At 43.9% G+C, this 19,397-nt stretch overlaps 2 pseudogenes; both read left to right on the top strand.

Moving 5' to 3' along the window:
- The first annotated feature begins 4,865 nt into the window (after positions 1-4,865).
- On the top strand, positions 4,866-5,488 carry LOC101976237 (peroxisomal targeting signal 1 receptor pseudogene; annotated as a pseudogene).
- Positions 5,489-5,510: 22 nt separating this feature from the next.
- Positions 5,511-6,459, top strand: LOC144368373 (peroxisomal targeting signal 1 receptor pseudogene; annotated as a pseudogene).
- The last annotated feature ends 12,938 nt before the right edge of the window (positions 6,460-19,397 follow it).

Here is a 19,397-nt window from a genome sequence, read left to right as displayed (position 1 = left end):
TACTTAAGCTCCACCTGACCTCCGCTCTGGGCTCTGGGCCACTCTCCCTTCTTGAGTGAGCACAGAGTCCCAGCGCGCTGGAACAGGATCCTCAATAAACTTCCCCCCTTGCGATTGCATGAAGTGAGTCTCTTGTGTGGTTTCTCCCCTCCGACGCTCCGCTGCACCCCAACACTTAAGTACACTTTTTGTAGAGGGTAGGGGGCTTTGCATACATCAGAACAAATCATCTTGAGGCACGGGAAAATTGAACAACAACCCTGAGCCATGATTAGTGCATTTATTGGCAGGAACAGTCTGGGCAGGGGCGATTGGTCACTACTAAGCGGGGTACACATTTAAACTGATTGGTTTTGTGGCCTGGATGTTTTCCTACGGAGCTATTTGGAGCCCTTAGCTAATAAACAACCAGGGAATCAATGGAAATATTACTGAGCAGTTCAGGTATTGTCCTAACAGCTACAGAGATTACAGGTTCCGGGAGTTGCAGAGGAATTTTAACAATACCTGGTCTATTATTTTCTTTTTTTAGCCCAAGCCTTTCAATTTAGAAAATTTACAATGCCCACTCTTTTACACTTTAACTTAGACTCTTGCAGCTTAGAGTCAGCTTGGAAATTTTACCTTTACAAGACCACCAGAGACCCAAGATTGATGTAAGCAGCAAAGAGGTGTTTATTGCGAGCTAGCTTGGTCCTCCACGCGCGCGCACACAGCAACTGGTGACGCTAAGAGGCCCTGAGCCCAGGGTTTGTAGCAGTTTTATACATTCTTTGGAGAGGGCAGGGACTTCACATACATCATAGCATCCCTTAGCAAATCATCACACACCATGGGAAAATCAAACAACAACTCTAAAACATGATTAGCACATTCACTGGTGGAAACAAGTTGGGTAGGGGTGATTGGTCAGTACAAAAGAAGTATTCATTTGAAATGATTGGTTTAAGCCAAGAGGGGTGTTGGTGCTGAACTACATGGTTTCTCAACACCATAAACTACTGGGAGGGTCATCTGGCATCCTAGGTATTTCCCTGTCTCATGCTGATTGGTGGTTGCTAGGGGGTTGCTATGGATCCCCACCTAACCTGACTTAGTCAGGGACACCTGGCCCAGCAGATCTCTCCTGTTACTTATAGATAAAAAACTTAGCAGGGTGGGAATGTGCCTAGGAGTGCTCTGTGGGTCTTTCCAAGGACAAAGGTCATGTCCCTTTCTTGGACAGGCTTTGCTCTGTGGTAGAGGCTGGTTTTTCACTTCTTTTTCCTTTTTCTCAAAACCCTGTCCTTGATATTGGTTTGGCATCAAGGACAATGACCTAACCTTGGGGAACAGAACTAAGTAGTACCATCATTTAACAAGAATTAACTAGTTTGTGAAATACTACATCTAAAACAGGAAAACAGATGCCCTACCACTTGCCCCCATGGGTGGTAGGGCCCCACACAGAATGCTGGGCCCCAGGGCACACTAGGATGTGTCCTGGGGCTTCTCTTACCACTGTCGTGGCCTCTGGGGTCCTGGAATTAGGGGCAGTGAAGGGGTGGTTAGGATCCTGGGAGAAGTGGGCTAGTGATATCACCAGTTACTGGTGATAAATTCTGCTCCCACCAATTGGAAGTTTGAACATTAGAGAAGCACACTGAGGCAAGCATATAAAGCAGGGTTTATTTTAAAAGGGATAGCATAGACTTCTCCCAGTAGGGAGAAGGGGACCATAGCTGGTATCCTGGTATTCCCAGAAGCGAGGTATTCTGCCTTTTTTATATGTCCTAGCTTCCTTTGTTCTCCTGCTCTCTTCCCCTTATCTTTCTCCTTCCTGAGTATATGACTAGGCTCAGGAATGCTCACTAGGCCCAGGAATTCTCACTAGGCCCAGGAATGCTCACTAGGCCCAGGAAAGCTTGGTGGGAGGGCCAAAAGGTGGGAAACAGGTGGGCTGAAGGGGGAAGGTTAGGATGATGCAGCCCAGGAAACATTCATTAACAACTTTATAGCTCCCTGTAGGGAGGGCCAATTCCTGGGACTGGATACCTTAGCAACAGGTTAGAGCAGGGGCAGGTTCTTGATAAGGGTGGAGGAAGGGCTCTGAAGGAGTTAACATTTTAGTTCCTCAGGGGACAGTTTCCAATTTCCCAGGGTTCACTCAAAATTGGCCTGATTGGATCTGACCTGACTTGATTTACCTATCTATTCTGACTGCATGTTTAATTCTGGCTTCACTAGGTTAAGCCAAGTTGGGGAGGGGCTCAGTGGTCCCTTCACCTTCTGAATATGCCCTCATTGCTCTAAGGGTTTATATATTTTACTTTTAAGTGGACACAAAATCTTTAGTTTATATTTATGTGGTGCTGAGGATTGAACTCAGTGTCACCAGCATGCTAGGTGAGCACTCTACTACCACTGAGCCCAGCTGCTTTTTTTTTTTTTTCCCTCTGTTCCCTCCCTGCCTAACAAGATTAGGGAGATAGTGTTACCTTTTCTTCCTCTAGTTAATTGCCCTTGAACACACCCACTATGGGAAGGAAATGCCTGCTGAGGATCTGGGAAGTGCATATTTCCCAAATTAACAACTGAATCCTAACTTGTCAAGAGGGCACCCTGGGACCCCCTATGGAGCACACCTGGAATGTAACCCTTGAAGAGTTTTTTTAAACCCCCACCCCCACCCTGCCAGTCCCCTGTGCTTCTTCTTTGCTACCAAAGAAATAAACCTTTTTCCTTTTTCTCAAAACTGTGTCCTCATTATTAAATTGTCATTGATTGGCACTGGGGAAAGGGACCAAGTTTTCAGTTACAGTGCTCACCAGACTAAAGGGATGCAAAGGGCAGGGTTTTCAGCCACGTGGCATTCCCACCGTCCCCTGTGCAGCCAATGCCCAATTTAGTCTGGTTGATGAGGTGTCCCCTTTATTCCTCTGGTGTCCAGGCCCCTTTGTAGGGGAACAGCTGTTGGCCTGTCCTTCCCCTGAGACTTTTACCAGTGATTTGACTCAATTAGGGCTGAGTTCCATTTCCACTGATGTTAAGATTAAACACCAAAGAAACAAGTATAGAAAGCAAGTTTTATTTAGAGGATAGAACAGAGACTTCTCCAGAGAACAAGTCCCAGACCTGGAAGAGAGTGTCCTGTCCCTTTTATAGTTTCCAGGTTTCCTATTTCTTATGCCCTCTCCCTCCATCTAGCAAAATGGTGGGAAGTGGACAATTCAGGGGTACCTCTTCCTAATTTACATTGTCCAGAAAAACAAGAAGGGAATCAGCCATGGAATACTCAATAATGGTAAGTCCCTGCTGGGATGAAGAATCCCCACCCCCACCCAGGCAAGTGACTTTTTGGCCACCTGAGGGGAGGGGAAATAAGTCCTGAAGGTATTAACATTCCATTCCTTTTGAATCAGCTTTTATCTTACTGACCCAACCCCAACTCTAACCCTAACCCTAACCCTAAATAACCCAACCTGGCCTTCTATCAACGCTAACTGCCTGACCTTTGTTCTTGTTTCAAGATCGCTAAAGGATTATGGAAAATATATTACTATAAGATAGTCCCCAAGAAAAAATATAGAGACAGCCTGGCTCTGGGGGAGGAAGAGTACATTAACCAAACATTAAACCTCTCTCAGCACATTCTTTCTCAGTAAAAATGGCCCCCAAGGTAAAAAGCAAACTTTCATCCCTTCCTGGGTTCATCCCGACATCCCCACCAAAAGCAAAAATTTACCCCTTCCCAACCACAATGGATCCTGAAGGGAGAAGGTGAATATAAAACACTGGGCCCTGGACTTTTACCTTTTCCCATTGCAGATGAATCTTGGAAGGAGAAAAGCAAATAGCTCTAGGTAGCAATGGGTCCCAGAGGAAGGAAATAAGCAGTAAACAAAGAGTAGTGTGGGCTTTTTCCAGTGACAATAAATTTCAAACTTTTTATTACTGCCTTCCTGAGTTAAAATTTTAAAATGCACAACTAGGTTCCTTACTGTTCAAACAGCACATCCACGGTTTCCAATGATTAATTCAACCTCATTGTAAACTATAAAATTCAGACTCCTTCTGTAACCTACAGGCCATTTCTATACACAGAAAATGAGCCCTCACATGCCTCACTGATTGACTTCACTGCAGAATAAAGAAAAGCTTGCTGATATGAGGTTTGCTTCCCATCTCCTGTCTCTGTTATTTGTGCACAATTGTGCTTACAACCCCCCGTGGTTTAAGCTGTTGGAGAAGACTAAACTGAGGGCAGTGGCTTTTTATAACAGTGGTCCAGTTTATGATTTGAATATAGGCCTTGCTTCACTGCCACTGCAATTTATTTTTTAAATGGACATGTTTTCTCTCTTCCTTTCTTTTCCTCTCTAGTCTCTTCTTCTCCCCAATCTGAGATGAAACAGGATTACCTTTCTTCCCCATCCTTGGTAAAGTTAATGGTCTCTGAGTACATACCCACCATAGGAACAAAGTAATCCAGACTTTAGAGATGGCACCAGAAGATCTCAGAAATGACTATATCCCAAATTAACAAGTGAATTACAACTCCAGACACAGATCATGTGGAATGTAGCATTTGAATCACTTCTTTAAAGCTCCCTGTTTCTGCTGATTAGTAGAATCATAATCTCTGGGACAGGAGTCCCCTGTGTTTCTCCTTTGCTAGCAAAGCAATAAGCCTTCTTTTCCCTTTTTCTCAAAATTGTGTCCTCATTTTCTGATTGGCTTTGGGGGCAAGAACAGAGCTTTCAGCAACATTTTGAGGGGAGTGCCAGGAGTGTACTGGCTCCCTTCAGACTCCTGGCAGAGATAGGGGCCATAGCAAGGCACAGGGGTGGAGAGTGGTTGGTGGTGGGCCATCTGGCCTGTGTGGAATGGATGTCTGCTCACCTCCTCCAGAAAATATACTTTGTTGTGAGAGGGTCTGGCTTTGGGACCTCAGTTCCAATCATCCTTTGTCCATCAGAGAGTTGTCAGTCACCTTGGCAGTGTGGGAGCTGGTAGAGGCTAAAGGCAATCATGCCAACCTGCTCATGAAGCTAGCCAGTTACTTCACCCAGGATGAGGCCCTTTGGCAAAAGGGATAAAGGTCTGACTTCGAGCCTCCTGGAACCCCATCCTCTGAGATGGTCTCTGAGCCTTTGGGAGTAGGCTCTGAAGATGAGATTCCTGCAGAAATAGAATGCACCATTTGTTTCTCGTGCCCTTTAGACCTTCAAGATGGATGACCTTCCTGGAAGAGATCCAGTCAAACTTCTACCAGGCTCCCTAGAGAGCCCCTGATGTGGCAGACTTGGCCTTATCTGAGAATTGGGCCCAGGAGTTTCTTGCAGCTGGAGATGTTATGGATGTAACTCAGGATTCTAATGAGATTGACTGGTCCCAAGGATTCATCACAGAAGTTACAGACCCCTTGTCTGTGTCCCCTCCATGCTGGGCTGAGGAATATCTAGAGCAGTCTGAGGAGAAGTTGCGCTGGGAGAGCCTAAGGGAATAGCCACCACTGATAATATGGAATGATGACTATCATCCTGAGGAGAATCTGTAGCACACAGCCAGTGACTTTGTGGCCAAAGAGGATGACCACAAATTGGCTAATTCTGAGGCATTAGATGCATGGGTTGACCAGTTCATAAGACCAGTAAACACATTTGCACTTGACTTGGAGTTTGAACAAGGCAAGTCAGCTATAGAGTCTGATGTTGATTTCTGGGACAAGTTGTAGGCAGAGTTGAGGAGATGGCAAAACAGGATGCTGAGGCTCACTCCTGGCTTTCTGACTATGATGATCTTACATCTGCTTTGTATGATAAGGGGTACCAGTTTGAGGAAGATAATCCCCTGCATGATCACCCTTAGCCTTTTGATCAGTAGCCTATGCCCATCTAATGGCACCTGGTGAAGAAGGGACTGGTGGAGCAGGACTGGGCCCCAGCAAGCCTATTTTTGGATCTCTGTTGTCTGATTCCTTGTTTTTTGAAGTGGAAGAGCTGTTTCTGGCCATTTTTCCATTGATCTAATGTGCAATGTGGCTTAGGAGTCCTCTTCAACCTGAGTGGGAAGTATGACAAGGCCATGGACCATTTTGCTCCTGCCCTCAGTGTTTGTCCCAATGACTACTTGCTGTGAAATAAGTTGGGGCCACCCTGGCCAATAAAAACCAGAGTGAAGAAGCAATGGCTGCATACTATGAGGCCCTTGAGCTGTAGCCTGGCTATATCTGGTCTCACTACAACCTGGGCATCAGCTACATTAAACTTGGGGCTCACCAGGAGGCTGTGGAACACTTTCTGGAAGCCTTAAATATGCAGAGGAAGAGCCTGGGCCCTCAGAGTGAGGGGACACCATGTCACAAAATACTGAAGCACACTGTGTTTAGTATTGTGTATGTTAGGCCAGAGTTATGCCTATGGGGTGGGTGACTGATGCCCAGGATCCCTCCTCACTATGTTTGGCCCACCTCAGTGACAGTGGGATTGGCTGCCCTGTGAGTGTGTGCTTCAAGGAGACTCTGCTGTGGATGTGACTCCCTCTCCCCCAGTGGGCCTACCAAGAGGGTGGGCTAATGACCACAAGCTGTAAGGTCTCTCAGGAGCTGCCTTAGTGTATGGGTGGATAGTCTGTGTTTTAGGCCCTACATAATTATAGGGAAGGGAACTCTTGTCAGAGTTCCTTAGTAATTTAAAGGCTTTACATCCAGCTACAGATCTCTCTGCATTCATCACACCCTTTCTTTTTTTTTTTTTAATTGGCTGTTCAAAACATTACAATGCTCTTGACATATCATATTTCATAAATTTGATTCAAGCGGGTTATGAACTCCCATTTTTACCATGTATACAGATTGCAGATTCACATTGGTTACACATCCACATTTATACATACTGCCATACTAGTGTCGTATTTTGCTGCCTTTCCTATCCCCTTCCTATCCCCCCTCCGCACCCCTCCCCTCCCACCTTTTCTCTCTACCCCATCTACTGTAATTCTCTCCATCACATCCTTTCTTGGTGCTGCTTTTGGGGTAGTTCCCAAGGATATAGAATAATTGTCATCATCTGTCGGGGACTAGAAGGAAATTCTCCTTCAAAGATTAGCCTGACAGCCCCCTGGGAGACATCCTGCCTGGGAGGCATCCTGCAGCTCCCTATCTCCCTGGAACATCCTGCGGTTATCAGGATCATCAGACATCTTGCAGCTGGCAGTTTTACCACCCACATCCAGAAATTGCTGATTAGAGACCTTCCCCATCCCCAGCATATGAATACCCCTGTGTGAACAATAAAAGTTTGTAGCTTGATCAGAACTTTTGTCTTACTGTCACCTTTTGTGTCTCTTGTCCCTTCATTCCTCCCCATCTAGGTTCGCTGCCCACGTTGATGCATCCTGCCGGACAGGACAATCATCAACTGATTTCTAACAAGGTCTACCAAATTTGTAATGTCTGTATGCACTTTTACTCAGAATTGGTAATAGCCTGCTTCCTTTGGCAGTTGTTCATAGGCTTTTTTGCTCTATATCTCTAGCAATGATTCTGTCTGGGATGGGCTGTGTTAGAAGTTGGTGTGTTTCATTAAAATATTGATTTAGTCCGGAATAGCTGGGTTTTTGTGGGGTCCTCATAATTTTGTCATTTTGGGGCTTCTCCCAGCTGTGATCTTGGAATACAGCTTGTGAGTGCGATGCTGATGCAGTAATGCCAGTATTTTACTGGTAGGCATCCTCAGGAACATCTAGAGTCTGTTGCTGCAGAGAGTGTTTAGTTGTGGGGTAGGAGAAAAGTTTAAGTGTTGAGTGAGCCTGCAGGGACTAGATAGGATCAGATTAGGAACTCTGTCCTGGGGCCTTTGGTGTGAGAATAGAAGGATGTGGTGAATGCAGCTGTTCTTAGATTTGTCAGTAGGAATTGTAGAAAGTTGGTTTGGAAATTGCCATCTTGCCAAATTCCTAGTAAAAAGAAGGTTCAGTGTTATCATTGTAACAGGGATTCATTTTATGCTTTGACTATATCCCTGAGGTTTTGAAACATACTTTTTTTTTTCTTTTTCCCAGCCTTCTTCTCCCTGATCTTCTCCCACCTTCTCATCTTCTCCTCCCTGACCTCTCCTCCCTAATCTAATTGTCTCTGAATCACCTTTATAAAAGCCCTCTGTTCCTGCTGTTGGGCAGAAATCACAGCCTTTGGGACAGGAGTCCCCTGTGTTTCTTCTTTGCTAGCAAAACAATAAACCTTCTTTTTTTTCTCAAAGCCATGTCCTCATTATTGGATTGGTACCAAGGACAAGGACTGAGCTTTCAGCAACACCATACATCTTTGCTATACTTCTTGAAGTGTTTCCAGGGGTGAGTGTTATAAAATTGCCTTCCATCAAATTACCTCCACACTGAGAAGATTGAGGGGAGCTGATGGAGAAGCTTGGATTCTTCTCAACTGTTCCCTGCATTGGGGAGATACACTAACCACCAGAAATGATTGCTAGGACTTTTGCCTTATCTTCAGTAGTGAATGATCAGGTAGCTGAAAGCTTGGTCCTTGTCCAAGATGCCAATCCAATAAGGAAGACATTGTTTTGAGAAAAAGGAAAAAGAAGGCTTATTGCTTTGTTAGTAAAGGAGAAACACAGGGAACTCCTGTCCTGAAAGCTTTGATTCTTGCCCATCAGCAGAAACAGAGTCCTTTTGTAGAGGTATTTCAAAGGCTACATTCCATATGTTCTTTCATCTGGAGTTGCAGTTCACTTGTTAATTTGGAAAATAGTTATTTCTAAGATCTTCTGGTACCATTCCCAAAATATGGAATACTTCCTTCACATGGTGGGTATGTACTCAAATAACTCTGCCTAGGATGGGGAAGAATCATAATCCTATTTCCCCTGAGATTAAAGAAAGGGAAAGATTAGGGAGAAGTAGGAAGAGAAAAAAAAATATGTCCATTTAAAAAATAAGATGCAGGGGCAGAGCAGCAAAGGTTATATTCAAAGCATATAGTGGACCACTGTTATAGAAGTTTTTTTTTTTTTTTCAAATTACCATGGACCCAAGGTTTTATCCTGAAATTTATTTTTTTGTATGAATATGTATAAAAGATTTTACAATAATGTTAAATATTTACATAAATAAATGAAACCGTTAAGGGTGTATTAAAAGAAAGAAAGAAAGAAAAAACAGCAAAACACACTCATTCCAAGCATATGTAAAAAGTTAACAGAGAGGGCTGGGGATGTGGCTCAAGTGGTAGCGCGCTCGCCTGGCATGTGTGCGGCCCGGGTTCCATCCTCAACACCACATACAAACAAAGATGTTGTGTCCGCAGAAAACTAAAAAATAAATATTAAAAAATTCTCTCTCTCTCTCTCTCTCTCTCTCTCTCTCTCTCTCTCTCTCTCTCTCTTTAAAAAAAAAAGTTAACAGAAAAGTTAAAAGTTAACTCTGGGCCTTAAAATACACTTTATCTAATTTTAAAAAATGTAAATCCAGCAAGGTACAATTGGCTGTTGCAAAACTGTGAGGTTATTTACAACAAATAATGCTGGGAAAACTGGAAATCATTATGTAGCAAAATGAAATTAAACTCCTATCTCTCACCCTGCATCAAACTCAACTCAAAGTGATCAAGGACGCATTATGCCAGAGACCCTGGGCCTACTAGAAAAAAATTTAGGCCTAAAATATTCATCATGTCATCTAGGAACTAACAAGACTCCTAAATCTCAAGGAGTAAAATCAAGAATCAATAAATAGGGGGGTTAGTGTTGTGGCTCAGCGGTAGAGCACTCACCTAGCCCGTGCGAGGCCCTGGGTTTAATCCTCAGCACCACATAAAAAAAAAATAAATTAAATAAAAGTATTGTGTCTGACTACAACCAAAAAATAAATATATTTAAAAAAACAATAAATAGGATAGTATTAAACTGAAGAGCTTCTTCACAGCAAAGGAAATAATCAAATATATGAAGAGAGAGTGTATTGAATGGGACAAAATCTTTACAACCTGCATCTCAGATAAGATATAATCTCCAGGATGTACAAAGAACTAAAAAAAAAAAAAAACTTAACACAAAAATAAATAAAATAAATACCATAATCAATAATGGGCAAAGAAACTGAACATTCACTTCACAGAATAAGAAATATGATCAGTCAACAAATATATAAAAAAATGTTCAACATTTCTAGCAATTAGAGATATGCAAATTAAAACTTCACTGAGATTTCATCTCACTCCAATCATAATGGCAATTATCAAGAATACAATTAATGGGCTGGGATTGTGGCTCAGTGATAGAGCGCTCGCCTAGCATGGGCGAGACCTGGGTTCCATCCTCAGCACCACATAAAAATAAAGGCATTGTGTTGTGTCCATCTACACCTAAAAAAATAAATTAAAAAAAAGAATCTAATTAACAATAAAGGTTATCAAAGATGTGGGGGAAAGGTACACTTATACATTTCTGATGGGACTGTGCATTGGTGCAACCACTCTGAAAAACAGTATTGAGATTCCTCAGAAAACTTGGAATAAAACTACCATTTGACCTAGTTACCTCACTCCTCAGCATATAGCCAAAGGACTTAAAATCAGCATACTATAGTGATACAGCCACTTCAATGATTATAGCAGTTCAATTCACAATAGCTAAGCTATGGAACCAATCTAGGTGTCCTTCAACAGATGAATGGATTAAAAAAATGTATAATTGTAAGGACCTTGCTTAGCATCTGGATGGCCATTTTAAGTGACAACTGTCATTTTAAGGAAAAAGTTTCCCTTCCCCTTTCTGAGAAAGGCTCACCACTCCCTTATACCAAGCCCACACTTAACCACCTGCATTAGGAGCCGCCCAGTTCTAATCCCTGAGCCTGCCCCATAAAAGTCCCAAACCCCAAGCCTGTTTTTTCTCTCTCCATCTATGGAGAGATGTGCCTTTGTCAACTCTGACAAATAAACTCTAATGTGTATCTCTGCTTGGTCTTTGTCTTTCATTTCTCACTCACTGGTTTCCTGGTTCCTTACTTTCCTTTCTTTGGTGCCAAAACCCATGACTGAATTCCCTGGTATGCCCAAGCCCCTCTTTGAGGGTCACTGAGCATCCCCAATCCAAATTCCAGTGTGGGACCAGGTCCTCCATTTTGCCGAATGCCCTCTCTGCACTCACCACCAAACATTTCAGGTAAGACTGTCTCTGGTTGACCTACAACTCCCTGGAAATGACTTTTAATCACCCAGCACTCCCAGGGTTACCGTGTGGTTGGGGGCACCCCCAGTCAAAGTTTTCACAGCTACAGATGATCACTACTGTCAACCAGGTCTATAGGTTGGGTCCTGAGTTTTGAGAAAAACCACTGAGGATGATTGGGAGTTGTTCCTGGTGAGACCTCTTGGCCTTGGGTTAATCTATATGGCTTCTGCCCCTATGTAGTCCCAGTAGGATCCCAAGTGCATCTACAGGCCCTGCCCCCAATGCTTACTCAGCAGTGACGATCCCCTGAGCATAACCTTCCTCTCAACTGGGTGATACTAGAGACTGGGGGATGGACCACCTCTAGACTCACCTCCTACATCTCACCATGGGCAGCTCCTCATCCATTTCCTCCCATAGTCCTCTAGGCTGCCTCCTGGACCTAAAACCCCAAAACCTTATCCATTTGTGCAATCAGATCTTGCCTCAATATCCTTTGGACTCTAAATGGCTGCTTAAGGGTACTCTATATCCAAGTATTATCAGGGATCTTTTCAACTATTGTGAATGTTCAGGAAAATGGAAAGAGATATAAATATGTTCAGGCCTTCTCTCTACATTCTAAGCCCTCTCTCTACAAATCTTGTTCTCCCCCCACAAGTCTTCTTAACTCTCACCTCCTCTATGCCTGCCTCCAAAGGGACAGAAAATCCTACCAAGGACTCCTCCTCTTTCTACCCAGTGGATGAGCCCCTGCCATACCACAATTCTCTTTCTGATGAAGCCACCACAACAACTATCCCTTTGGCCCTCCACCCTTCTCTCCTTCTGCTACACACTCATGGGCTGCCAGGCCCAACCTGCATCTCTGTATCCTCTAGGCAAGGTGGCTGGGGTAGATGGTGTAATCCGGGTTCATGTGCCTTTCTCTTTGTCAGATCTTTTACAGATAGAAAAGCAGCTTGGGTCCTGTAATTCAAGCCCCACCACACATATCAAAGAGTTTCAATATCTGAACCAATCATATGATTTGACCTTTCATGATGTTCATATGATCTTGTCTAAAACCCTCCTGCCTAAGGGGCGCAGATGAGTTTGGGAGCAAGCTAGAAATTATGCTGTTGAGGAACATCAGACCTCCTCTGACCATCCGATTGGCACTGGACCCACCCATGGTGAGACATAGGAGGTAAGTCTAGAGGTGGGGTGTCCCCCTGTCTCTAGTCTCACCCAGTTGAGAGGAAGGTTATACTCAGATGATCCTCACTATTGCTGGGTAAGCATTGGAGGCAGGGCCTTTAGATGCACTTGGGATCCTGCTGGGACTACATAGGGGGAAAAAAACATAGAGATTAATCCAAGGCCAAGAGGTCTCACCAAGAACAACTCCCAGTCACTCGTGGTGGTTTTTCTCAAAAATCCCTGATTGGGACCCCAGCTGGGATTATAATTCACCTGGAGGAGTAACTAGTAGAAACCAATTCATTACTTGCCTCATGGTAGGACTTAAAAAGACAACCCGTAAGGCTATCAATTATGAAAAGCTCCAGGGAATCATCCAAAATAAGAATAAAAACCCTTCAGCATTTTTAGATCGCCTAACCAATGCTTTATTACAATATATTAATCTGGACCCTGAAACTCCAGATTAGACAACTACCAATGACCTGCTTTTTCTCCCAGAGTTTCCCCAATACTAAGGCACTAAGGTGCCTCAAAAGGGGGCCCCTAACTCCCAAAGATGAGGTTCTGGGAGTAGTCTTTAAGGTGTATAACAGGAGAGACAAGAAGGCTAGAAAGCAGAAATATCAAATGCTTGCTCAAGCCACGTCCAGCCACATCTGTCCCTGGTTTCACTGACCCATGGAAGACTCCCTTGGGACCACCCAGACCCTACCTTAAATGTGGTCAGATAGGTCACTGAGCTCATACATGTCCCAAGCCTTGCAAGCTTCTAGGCCCTTGTCCTAAATGCCATCAGGGACACTGGGCCATTGACTGTCCCTGATTCCATAGCAGCCCCTGGTCATCCAGCCCTTATGGTTCCCCTTTCCAACTCTTAGGACTAGCTGCAGAGGACAGATAAGGCCCAGGTTCCCATCACCCTACCACTACCATTACTCCATTGAAACCCAAGGTAACTCTGTGTATTTCAGGTAGGCCTGTCTCCTTCCTCCTAGACACCAGGGCTACATAGTCAGTCCTTAAGGAGTTCTGAGGGCCTACTACCAATTCTTACAGACACCCACCTTGTGTGCATTTTTACCCATTCCTTTTTGGTCACTCCACAGTGCTCCCTGTTACACTTATGGGAAAGGACATACTCACAAAGTTTGGGGCTATACTTTTCTTCTCTCCTCATATATGCTTCCATCCAGACCCACATGCTGCTCCCCTGATCCTCACCCTCACCTTAGAACCATCTCCTATTCTGCCTGCCGGTGCCTTCCCATTACCTCCTTCTAAGGTTGACCCTACTGTCTGGGATGTTTCAAGTCCTTCTATTGCCTCACACCACGAGCCCATTCACATCTGTTTCAAAAACCCTCTCCATTTTCTAACCCAATCACAATACCTGCTCTCCCTCTTTTCTGCTGCTGTCCCTCTCTTTTGCAGAGCAGCCTTGTCAGGTTGACAATAAATCCACTTTCTTATTCCAGGGTTGTGTGTGATTAGTCCTGAGCCACTTTTCTTTCACTGATGTCAGTGACTCAATCACGTTCTCCCATCAGCATTGCTCTCCCCTCCAGGGATTTGAGCTGCTTTGGGATTCTGGCCTGAGGGCCCAAGACAATTATCACACACCTTCTTTCTTCCATATTCTGGCCTCTTTTGGGTAAGTGTCTTTGCACTTTCCCTCCCCTACTCTTCACAAGTCTACTCCCTAGAGATGGCAGTAACAAGTCTCCTCTCTAGTACTTAGATCTTGGCCCAGCACCAAGATTCTCACTCATCCCTTCCCCTTGATGAGTTCACTTTCAGGTCCTGGTTCTCAACTTTTCAGCACAGCTCATGGAAGCCCTGGCCAGGCAACCAAGTCTCTCTACTGCCAAAGCCTAGGACTAGGGAAGTAGTGGGTGACTTCCTTCTCTCAGTCCCAGACTCTAACCTACCACAGGGAACTCCCAAATCCCATCTGACTCATGTGTCAGCTACCTCCTCACCCACTTAGACCTACTCCATTTGGCTCCTGATCTAAAGGCCCATCAACCAATTCAACCTTCTAAACTTCATAACTTATGTGAGTGCTCTTATCACCTTTTATTTCAACAGGATTCCCTCGTGGAAGATCCCAGTCTTATTTTCCACATGTGCTCACCTTTAAACCCTGCTATTCTCCTCCCTGCTCCTCAGGACTCTTCCACTTCTTCTCTTCTTACCCATTCCTGCATTAAAACTCTGGAGGAGTTTCTTCCATGTCCTCCCACATACAGGAAGGCCCCTTGATCCAGGCAACATAAACATGGTTCACAGAAGGCTCCTCCTTCCTCAAGGAGGGAGTTCATTGGGAAGGGTATATTATAGTCTCTCTAACCTCTGTTGTGGAAGCGGCTCCCCTCCCCATTAACACATCCAAGCAGCAGGCTGACCTTGTTGCCCTCATCAGAGCCTTCACTTTGGCAAAGGGAGCCTCCCTAAACATCTACACTGAAGCTTCCCACATACTTCTCTCCCATTCTGCTATTTGGAAGGAATGTTGATTCCTTACCACCAAGGGAACTTCAATTACTAATACCCCCTTTATCGCTGATCTCCTACAGTCATCAAAGCTTCTCATTGCCATTGGAATCACACATTATAAATCCCATCAGACAGACACCTCCTTTGTGACATTTGGCAACAACAAGGCAGACTCTTGAGGTGAGGGCTACCACCCTCTGACAGCCTACTCCACCTGTGATCCTATGCCTTGATTGTCCCCCGACTGACTCTTCCCCACCTGATACTCAACAGATGCTTACCTTCCTTCACAACTTCTTCTACCTAATACCACATCTTTAAAATAGTTTCTCACTTCTCACCTTAAACTGTCTCCAGAGGACCTACAATTTCTCTCTACCCTCTCTGCCTCCTGTGAAATCTGTCAGAAAAACAATGTCACCTCCAATCTCTGCCCACCTGCCTTCCCTTTACACCAGGCAAGAGAACATCTCCCTTACTTTGACTGGCAACTGGATTTCATCCATATGCCCCTGGTCAAGTGGTACAAATTTCTCTTGGTACTTGTTGACACTTTCTCAGGATGGGTTGAGGCTTTTCCCACCACCAATAAATGTGCCCCTATTAGAGGTCAACATCTTTGTTAAACACATTCTTCCCCAAATCAGCCTCCCCTTCTCACTCCAGTGATAATGTTCATGAATTTACTTGCCATATTTCACAGTCTGTAGCTAAGGCACTCAACATCTCCTAGCATTTTCATATCCTCTACCATCCCTAGTCCTCTGGCAAGGTGGAATGTATCAATTGGACCTTGAACATTCTCAGTAAACTGTCCTTTGACCATTCTCACTAAACTGTCCCTTGAACATTCTCACTAAACTGTCCCTTGAATTACATTTAGATGGGATTAAACTACTTCTCTTGGCTATTCTTAGGTTATGAGCCCTCCCAAAAAAGCCACTCAATATCTCCCCTTTTGAGTTTCTATATAAATGGCCTATCTCCCTATTCAGCTAACAACCCTCTGATTTTCCACTACCCCTTTTTCCTTATCTTTTCTGGCCCATTCTTCCATACATTAGGAACCTTCTTTGGCAATTCAGTAATGATGTTCTGGAAAAGCCTAGTTCTGCCTTTTCCCCTTCTCCCATTCTGTCTCCTGGTTAACTGGGATATTTGACCTCCCTCCAACAGCCGCCCCCCCCCCCAAATCTCCACAAGATGGACTGAACCCGATTGGGTCATTCTTACCATTCCCTTGGTGGCCTGCCTTGAGGGCAACCCATATTGGGTTCATAACTCCCATTTAAAATGGTTTTCTTCGCCCTTTTATACACTGACACCCACAGGCCCACTTAAGCTGTATTTCCCCAAGGCTGGAACACTAATCTTCCTTCAGTCTCTGAGGACCACAAGGACACTGCAGAACCATGAATACTATTCTTCCCTTTTTCATTTTTGCCCTCCTCCCTTATTCTACACTCACTCCCAGGGGTACTATTACCAGAAATTACCATTCCAATTTCTAGGACACTTACAGCAACTTGCTCAAACCATACTAACCATACAAATCTCAGCTTGATTCTTTAGGTGCTGTGGTTCTGCAGAATGAAAGGAGTCTTGCTCTTCTTAGGGTCAAAAAAGGTGAACTTTGCCTGTACCTACAGGAGGAATGCTACTTTTATGACAATCAATCTGGTATAGTAAAGAACAAGATAAAACAACTCCAATAGGACCTTGAACATCAGAAATAACAGCTCTCTTCTACAGCATCTAAGTAACCCTCTTCTCCAGTGGGCATGTTGTAGGGACAGACAAGGCAAAGCACCAAAGGTAGCAGGAAACAGTTTTATTTGGTTGCAGTCATGCTCAGAGGGCACAGCTTTTGCTGTAATCAATCAATCCCTTGAACCCTGAGTTCAGGTAGTTTCAGAGTTTCATACCCAGCATGTAAGGGGAGGGTCTCAGAAGTTCACAGTGTGCAGAAGTTCACATAAAAAGCAGATTTTTCTTTCATTGTTTTGGGCAAGTTATCCTTCAAGGACAACACCTGAAAAGGGGAGAGCTTCTTCTCCCCTTTCTTTCCTCTGCCAGCTGTTATCATGGAGCCCAATTGGTAACTTCTCTTATCTTAGAAATGTAGACACCTCTTGAAGCTCCAGTTCAAGGCCAGAGGCCTTGTTTATACATTTCTACAAACTACTATACTGGATAAATGTTTGTAAAAAACCAATAAGGCAGTGTCCAGCACCTGGAGTGCTGATTTCTTCCAGGCTATCGGCCAGGTAAAACAGGGCAACATAAAAATAGGAAATTTATCTTCATTGAACTCTTTTGTAAAGACTCTTTTGTTGACAGGCCTAAAATCAATCATGGTGAAGATTTCTGGAGAAACCCAGTTAAGATTTTCTGTGGAGAAAGGGGGTGCCACTACAGGCACTTCCTTTCCTGACCCCTTTCCTTGTCATAGGCCTTCTATTAATGTTTGCCTCCTGCATCATTAGGTTGGCTCAAGACCAGAACCAGAAAAATCTCTAATCAAACTATGAACCAGCTTTTGTTACAGGAATACCAATCCCTCACCAAAACTTGGGGCACCAGAGACAGCATTCCACAATCACTTAACCTCTGTCATTCCAATAACATCCCTAGCCCCTAATGATATGTTTGTTCCTGCCCCTTCCCAGCAGGAAGGAGTTACAGAAGACTGACCTATGTACCTGTTCCCTAAGGAGCCCCCCCCAAAAAAAAAACAAAAAAAGGGGGAATATAAGGTCCTTGATTAGCATCTGGATGGCCATTTAAGTGACAGCCACCATTTTAAGGAAGAAGTTTCACTTTCCCACCCAAGGGCCTTTCTGAGAAAAACTCACCATTCCCTCTTACCAACCCAACCCTTAACGTCCCACCTTAAGACCTGCCTGGTTCTGAATCCTAAGCCTTCTCCATAAAAGTCCCAGAACTCAAGCCTGTTTTGCCTCTCTCTCCTATTAAGAGATGGCCTTTATTTGTCAGCTCTGACCAATAAACTCTTGTGTATATCTCTGCCTGATCTCATCTTTCATTTCTTGTTTACCCATCTCTTGTTCCTTGCTTTCACTTCAATTAATATTACAAGGGCATTTATTATTGTGTGAAATAGTCTGGTGAGAAATCAAGCAACATGTGGGTTTATTGATGCCAGGGACCCAGATGAGCTCACACTGGAAATTCTGGGCCCTGAGCATTGGGGTTACAGGGGGTTTTAATAAGGCAGTGCAAGAGATCAGTTATAAGAGCAGTACTAGCTGCTAATAGGTGGGTTTAAAATTTGGGGTTGATCAAGCAGGAATAGTGCTTAGGACAGGGCGGTAAGCTCTTATGGTGGGAAGCCTGGTTATAGAATCAGAAACAGCTAGTTATCTCTGTGTGGGGACTTTCACTTAGTTCCGGGGCCCACTGGTCCAATTAATAACTTCTCTTCTCCTATGGCTTACTAACCTGGGTCTGTTTGGGGTAATTTTCCTGTTTATTATAAGGAGACACTTGTCAATACTCAATTTTACTGAAATAGGAATAGGAGGTAGCTATGAAATTACTACATGAATACAGTACTTAGTTAATTTTATACAGTGGTGATTTAATACTACATTTTTATATTTTCTTATCTGATCTGTTTGTGTATAAATTGTGATTTTTACTATATTTCACTGAGTAAATTTTGCTCTGCTTAATTGTTGCACCCTGTTTTTTCAGTGCAAAAAAATTGTTTTATAACCTTTAATCACATAATCATTGCATGATGTAATTGTGTTCCTCTCACTGCTTAAAAGGTAAATGGAATAGCAATGTATTCATCAGCAGCATGTAGATGATACTGGTCTTGGAAATCAGAATTCGGTTCTCCATTCCTCTAGTGTTAAAAGATCAAACAACTGAGAAACACTGAGCCAAGCATGGAAAGCAAATTTTAAGGTAGAGAACAGAGATACTACCCCCAGAGAGAAGGGAACCCAGAGCTGTTATCCATGGGAGTGGAGGGCAAGACAGCTCCTTTATAGACCTTAGGTTTCCTTTCCTCTCACCCCTAATCCCCTGCTCATATTGCCCACTTGGACAAAAGCTGGAAAATATCTGCCCAGTAGGTACTCATTAGCAGCAACTCCTGTTGGGAAGAGCTCCTAACTGGAGGTATAGGCAACCTTGGTAATGGTTGAGAGTGGGGGAAGTGCTCTAGAGGCCTTAGCATTTTATTTCCATTTCTTTGAATTAGCCCCCATCTTCCCTACCTGATTATTCATTATCTATGCAGACTATTTTGTCCTTTGCCCAAGTCTCATAGATGTACATTTGTCTTTTGCATACTGTGATCCTGTGAAGCCAGAACTAGACAGGCAGTCAGTATAGAAAGGTAAATCGAGTCAGATCAGATATAGTCAGGCCAATTTTGAGGGAGTCCTGGGAAATTGGAGACTGTCCCCTGAGGAACTGAAATGTTAATTCCTTCAGAGCCTTCCTCCACTCTTATCAAGAACCTGCCCCTGCTCTAACCTGTTGCTAAGGTAACCTGTCTCAGGAATTAGC

Source organism: Ictidomys tridecemlineatus, chromosome 2 (genome assembly GCF_052094955.1).
Source record: "Ictidomys tridecemlineatus isolate mIctTri1 chromosome 2, mIctTri1.hap1, whole genome shotgun sequence".
NCBI lineage: Eukaryota > Metazoa > Chordata > Mammalia > Rodentia > Sciuridae > Ictidomys > Ictidomys tridecemlineatus.
Note: the sequence above shows the minus strand (reverse complement) of the source record. Positions and strands in the feature narration are given on the sequence as shown.